The sequence below is a fragment of the Hypomesus nipponensis genome, chromosome 14, assembly GCF_054491055.1.
Source record: "Hypomesus nipponensis isolate SF chromosome 14, ASM5449105v1, whole genome shotgun sequence".
Classification (NCBI taxonomy): Eukaryota; Metazoa; Chordata; class Actinopteri; order Osmeriformes; family Osmeridae; genus Hypomesus; species Hypomesus nipponensis.
Genome location: NC_140374.1, coordinates 15,537,874 through 15,544,928, shown reverse-complemented (window position 1 = coordinate 15,544,928; position 7,055 = coordinate 15,537,874). Strand labels below are relative to the sequence as shown.

Here is a 7,055-nt window from a genome sequence, read left to right as displayed (position 1 = left end):
ATTACCCTGTCCGCTTGGCCAATTTGGTTTTCATTTGTATTCTTCGGTATGTACATATAGTGTAATGTATCATTCAGGCTCTTTATAAGACTCAAGGGATGTATATATTGTATAGAAAGGCAGCAAAGCTGTGATGTTTCTAATTAAATAGTTGAGGTTGTGTGTGGAGACAGTGGAAATCTAGCTGTGATTATTCAAAAAGGAGTATCCAACCAATGGTAATTGTTAGCAGGAGAATATGATTAAGCTCTTCTGAGATGAGATACGCACTTGCCATGTAATTCAGGCGCACATTTCGCCTGAACTAATGACCCAGAGGAACGATTTGAATGGGCCTTTATTCAGCTCAATATAATTACACACTGCATTCAAACCACCAAAGAGAATACATTTTTCTAAATGATTCAGATGTTGGCTCGCCTCTTTTCGGTCTGTTTTGACCCTACTCAGCGGCAAGAATGATCATTGGGGTTTTAGATGACCACAAGATGGCAGTATAAAAACACAGACCGTATGTCCCTGGATGGTCTGGAAGATGGGACATTGATCAGATGGATCACTCTCAATCTGTGGTTCTGAAGAGCCACATCAAACATCAGCTGCACTGATTCTAATACTGTTAGAACCTGCCACTTCACTGACTCTAATACTGTTAGAACCTGCCACTCCACTGACTCTAATACTGTTAGAACCTGCCACTCTACTGACTCTAACACTGTTAGAACTTGTCACTCTACTGATTAATACTCTTATAACCTACAACTGCACTGACTAATATTGTAAGAACCTTCCATTCCTCTGACTATAATACTGTTACAACCTACCAATGCGCTGACTCTAATCCTGTTAGAACCCACCACTGCAATGACTCTACTGGTAGAGACCAAAGACGCAGAGAATGGCAATACAACGTGTGGAGGAGCTCCAAAAGCGATGCTTGATATGGAGGGAAATGACGTCGTGAGATCTGAAACGGACAGAAATAAGACAAGTAGAAATGAAATTGCAGAGAAAAATGAAATTGGGAGAGATGGAATCTCGAGCCTGATGAGCAAGCCCTCGCCAGTCCTCCCGACCAGAGGAAGAGAAGCTTCCTTCCCTCGGAGAACAAAGAGCTGTTCTTCCTGGAGCTGCGTGGTGGTGAGAAGGAGGGGCCCCTCCAACACTATGGAGGCAGGATGGGTCATCATGAGGGGGCCCCCAGCAACACCACCCCAGGAAGGAGGAGGGATCACGCCTGTTGGGAACCATACAGAAGAGAGATCAAAGCACACAAGCAGAGAACGCATTGCATTTGAAATATTTGCATGTACGTGTGTGTGTGTGTGTGCTGGAGGGGGCTGTTTGCGTGTGTGTGTGTGTGACTGAGCGGAGGGTGGGTCTTCAATGTTCATGTGTGCATTGCTGTAAATCCCTTCCCCCACCCTGTTTTTCTTTGTGTTCCCTCAAAGTCTATCCATTGCTCACACACCCGCTCACGGAAACGTGCATGCCAACATGCAGTATGCCTTGTCTGAGAAATGTGGGGCTAGAACACGCTAATGCTCCATCGGAATCTCTCTATAGGAACACATAGAATATCCAATCATCTAAGCGCCATCAACCAGAACATTGCTTTTGAGTTGAACAGTTTGCTAATTGATTCTAGTGATTTTCCAGGGCAAAATCTAGAAGTGTGCCGACTGGGATGTGAGCTAAGTGACGTAAGATAATGCCAGAACCTTAATATCTTCTCTTCTGACAGCCTGTCTGTTTTGCCTCCAACTGAAATGCTGTTTCTGAAGAGGGTTCTGTCCTCTCCTGGAACCCCACTCAAACCAAGCTCGCCCCAACCCTTTCAGATGAGGAGAGACGCATCTTTCACATGAGGGTATACTGTTCCCACACGGTCTTGGAACATCTCTCAAAGCTGTTTTGCCCCCTTCCTCTTCCTCTTGTTGAATGGAAACGGACAAGAGCTTCATTTAGGTCTGACATTCCCAGAGGAAAGAGCTTATTCACCTCAGCCGAGACCTGACTTGTTTCTCAGGACCCACTTAGCTCACAGGCCATCCTCAATAAACCGGTGGCCAACATTCACCTAGAATCTGCCTAGCTGGGAACCAGGGAATTCCCCAGGGAAAAGCACCTGCCAACGCTGGGAAAGAGCATCTAGGAAAGCTGTATTCATGGATTGGTGGAGAGGGGGCGAGGGCAGGGCCACTTGAGAGAAGACATACATTTACACCGTCCACTTCCAGTCGTGTTTCCCACTCTCTTGTTCCCAGAAGCATCGCGGATGTGGAGTTGTGTTGCGTGACCGTTGGTATGGAGGAGAGCCATCCGCCTTGACTCACCCTGCCGGCCCCCACCGCGGTCCTCCAAACTCCCGCTCAATCATTGGTCGATCCTGGGAGAGGGAGACTACCACACAAAGAGATCACGCCCTTCCATCTAATGTCGTCCTCTCTCTTCCTTTCTTTTACTCTCTCTCATCTGTCTCTTTCTCCATTTCTCTCTCGATTCACCCTCTCCTTCTCTTGCCCCCTCTGCCCCCCCGTCTCGTCTCTCTTTCTCTTTCTCTCTCCCTCTCTCTCTCTTTGTCTATCTCTCTCTCCCTCTCTCTCTCTCTCTCTCTCTCTACCATGTCATCATGTCAACAGCAGTAGGGAGGGGCTGGCTTCGGATGTCCTCAGGCTTCAGCTGAGTCCATGGAGACTTCATTGACGTCAACCTTCCAGGTGTTTATATGTTTACCCCCTGATCCTCACCTCCACCCCTGCCCCCACCCGTCACCTCTCCTCTCTCAGATCCAAACCGCGACCCCCCCCCCACCCCCCTCCACCCCCAGGCCCCCTAACCGTCCAACCTTCTCCACCTCTCGCATACCAACGAGAGGCTTTGGGCAACCCATGAGAGCTCAAAGATCATTCTTTTTTAATCACCCGGCACATAAACACATGGACGCACATCTGCCAGGACACGAGCATGCATATAGGCACATACATGCAGATGAGCACACACATACATGCCAACACACCTACTGTATACAGTACCTAAAGAATTACACGCGGAACAATTTGCCGTATAAAAGACTGTGGGTTGTGTCACATCCCTCATCCAAGTGCAGGCCTGTGAATGAGGGCACACAGGCTGAGGTGACAACGTGATGTATTACAGTTGCGTTTATTTGACTGCCACAGCAGGAGAAATCATGTAATGAATTCTGGTAGCTGCTGAGAGAGCGAGAGCGAGAGAGAAATAGAGAAAGCGAGTGAGGGGAAACACGAAAGAGAGGGGGTATTGGGGGTAGAAGCCTGGCTACCCTGACTAAAAAGACACTGATGGTTAAAGATGTCACAGCAACAACTGCAAACAACTTCCATTGTCATCCAGTGCTGGGCTTATCGTGTCATTGTTCCAACAGTAATCCCCTTCCCCCTGAAAACATGGGGCCACATATACCGTACGATTCAGGGCTTTGCCTCAGTCTCTCGTTCCCCCACTGAACCTTCCCTCCTCTTCTCCTCTCCTCTCCCCTTCCCTCCTCCTCCCCTCCCTCCTCGCCCCTCCAGATCTCGCCCTGGGACCCGCAAGCTTTATTACTCTGTAAGGTAGCAGTGACAGACACACAGGCCTGCTTATTGCTCCTCGGGGGCCAGCCGCTCTGGCCCAGGAATATGAGGGCCTTGGTTAATGTTTATTTCATGACCAGGTCAGGCACACCTTGAATGTAGGAGTGTTCACCACTAATATACACACATGGATATACATTCACATCCACATAAACCAACACATACAGACATACACATGTACTATATGCTCACACAACCCCCACACACTGAACCTCCCACACAGACACACAAACACAACCCCACACACACATAAAAAACATAATCATACATATATATATATACAAAATATAAAAAAACAGCCAATCAAATCAGCACAGAACTGTGCCCCACCATGCCCCATAAAGCATTGAGACATGTCGCCCTCGTGATGCATGAAAGATGACAGATCCACAGCTGTGATCGGCTCAGCTGTAGCATGGCCACCCTGCAGGAAGGACGGCTTCCATACCCTGTGGGGTGAGCATGGAATGTGTACGACTGTCGATACCTGCACACCATGCAGGAATGGCAATGGCGTACCATGACGCAGGTCTGGAGGCTGAGGAGAGAAGAGGAGATGAAGATAGAAGGAGAGGAGATGGAAGGAGAGGAGAGATCATTTCCATCCAGTGGATGTCACAGTGAAAGACTCGTGGGCTTGGAGAACATTCTGCACAGGTGCATGCTGGGACTGGTTAACAGGAGGCCACAAAGCAAATAAGGGCAACTCGAATCAAAACGTGTTAGGACACGTGTTACAATAGCACCTTAACTGACACATCCTCTGGCTTACTCCATATGAGTTTTGCTTGTGAAGAACGCATTGGGGTTATAGACACATAGAGTGGAATAATATTATAGCGCGTGGTAAAATGGGGCAGATGGGACAGAAATAGAACAAGAAACAAATAGCTTAGTATAAGATATGCAACCCAGGTAACGGAGATACATCACTCCATGACAAAACCCCCACAGCCACAGCACAGCACAGGAATTATTGGGGTTTCCAGTCTGTTCTACACGATGGCTTCAATGTTAGGCATGTACTCTACACTGTGTTCCCTTGCATTTCCTAAGCACTGCAATGATTAACTTGTTTTAACATGTAACAAGCACTTAACAATTGCAATTTTGGTTATTCGGTATGGTCATCTATGTTCTGGATATTACATGGATAATATTGTAACACCCAACTTCTCAAACCCACACAACAAAACCACAACGATCATGTCCACGATATCATAAAACACCAATAATCCCACAAGTTTTTGCGCAACAGCGTGAGATGAACGGCACATGAACTACTTTCGCCAACCGTTACAACATGAACCAGATTACCCTGCAGGCAATTAAAACAATTGTAAAACAAAATATTTTCCATTTTCAATCACTTGTTGTTTTGGCATGGGACATATGGGTGTATTTTATAGCAAGCAAGGATTTGCCCTCGTGCAAGCCCCGTAGGCACCATAGCCACATTTCAGTAGACCTCACCTTTGAAATACAGAAACACAGTTAAAAACAGATCGAACGTGTTCAGCCCTGAGAGAAACCGTGCATACTAAGTAGACATAAGCATATTGTATTCGTTTGTGGCTACGGTGTTGCGAAATTAACGGCTTCGGAGGGCGTTGGATTCTTGTCAACCAACGGGAATCGTCATTCCTAAACACGAGAGACAAAAGGGGGCTCAGGAGGGGAGGGGGAGTTGAAACCGCGAGGGTGCGAGGAAGCGGACTGAGGTGCAGATCATTCAGTGGGATTGTTGCGAGTGAGCTCCACGGATTACTGTGACAGAAATCCGTTTGTTTGGTTTCTGGGCTACCCTCTCGCTCTCGCTCTGGAAGCTCGAAGGCTCGGCTCCTCAGTGGTTGAACATCTTTGAAGCATATGCGACAGACCCCGCCAAGGCAGTAGAGAGACAGAAACTTATTCCCCCCAGTGACTTCGTGGTTGTAAACAAAGGTGAGAAGCGCGTTTTGATATTCCCACACTGGACACATTGCCAGTGGTTAAGGAGATGCATATGATTGACGTTATAATAATAGCCAATGCCTATAGTCTAACATTAAGAATACTTTATTATTTAATTATTATTTATAAAAGTCCAAAGGATAGGGTTAATTACGCCAGTAAATCGCTGTAATTATGAACATTGCATAGTTGTATCTACTGCTCTTGTTAAAACCACAATTTTCTTTATTGGTTTGATACACCTTAATGATTTATATGACAATTAGGCTATCATGTGTTTTAGTCGCTTATCTGGCTTTAGTAATTAACTTCAGTTTATATTTTGGTTGTCCTACAATAGCCTATCATATGGTAGGTTACTTTTTTAGTATAGTTTACTTCACCTACATGGTTGCATAGTGTTGGAGTGTGCGCATCTAAAGAACAGCGCGTTGCGCGTTACGCGTAAAACAGGTGCAAATGAAGAAGCTGAAAATTGACCCTCATCTGAAAAGAAAAAAAAAGAGAAAAGAAAAGATGCACGGATAACGTTTTAGAGCTTTTGTGTCTATGATAACTGTTTTATGTTTTATGGCATTTCGTATTTGAGCAATTTATTTGATTTTCAGATGTGGCTCATTTATGTAATGCAAGACGACTTCGGTATCATGGCATCACGGTATCAAGTTATTAAGTATCATGGCAAATCCCGTTAAACAATCCCGTTCTCAAACGGCTCCACGGAAACTATGGATGACCGCAATTACGCCTGCCTGCGCGAGGTCCATGCTTCGTGGATCTCTAGATGCGCTCTCTATAGGAAAATAAAGTTGATCAAAAGGCTACTTGGTTTCTTGATTTAAAATGTATATGTTATTGTTACATACGTTAATTAATGATCAGTCAGAATCACGCAAGGAGGATATGTTTGCTTTGTCTTCAAAATGTTGCTAAATATATTACATGTCGCTGTTTAGTCAGCTGTTTAACCAGATGGAAATCGTTGGGAATTTTCACAGCAACTGGTAACTGAGTAGGCAACATCGAGTAAGCGTTCGTCTTATGTGGGAGAAAGACATTCCCCTCGGACCTGAGCAGATGTCTTTAGAAAGATCGGGGAAATTACATAATTGTTGAATTTGGAAAGTTAGGCTTGTTTGGATCATTCATACTTTAGACTTGTTTGAATCATGCTTTTATATTATGAGATTTTGTTCAGAGCAGAGTCATTGCGGAAGGTTTAAACCTTAAAACATTTACAATTGGCATTTTATAGTGAAACAGAATGCTTTGGACTGGAATGGGAAGTGAGCGCTGAACATTCACCACCCATTATTTGAACCAATCGTTTCTTAGCCCTCCCTGTACTCCCCCCCCTCCCCCCCCCCCCACACACACACACAGACACATGCACACACATACATGCATAAACAAATTCACACTGACATGGACAAACATGCTTAGGCATAGGCACACACACACACACACAAGCACACTTACACGCACACA

The 7,055-nt window shown here is 45.5% G+C and overlaps 1 protein-coding gene across 1 annotated transcript in view; it reads left to right on the top strand.

Annotated features, from left to right (window-relative positions):
* The first annotated feature begins 5,325 nt into the window (after positions 1 to 5,325).
* Positions 5,326 to 7,055, top strand: part of LOC146258780 (excitatory amino acid transporter 2-like) — a 34,316-nt gene continuing 32,586 nt past the window's right edge. The window contains exon 1 of the mRNA XM_084672912.1: positions 5,326 to 5,558. The gene's annotated coding sequence lies outside the window, so the exon portion shown is untranslated. The remainder of the gene's footprint in view (positions 5,559 to 7,055) is intronic.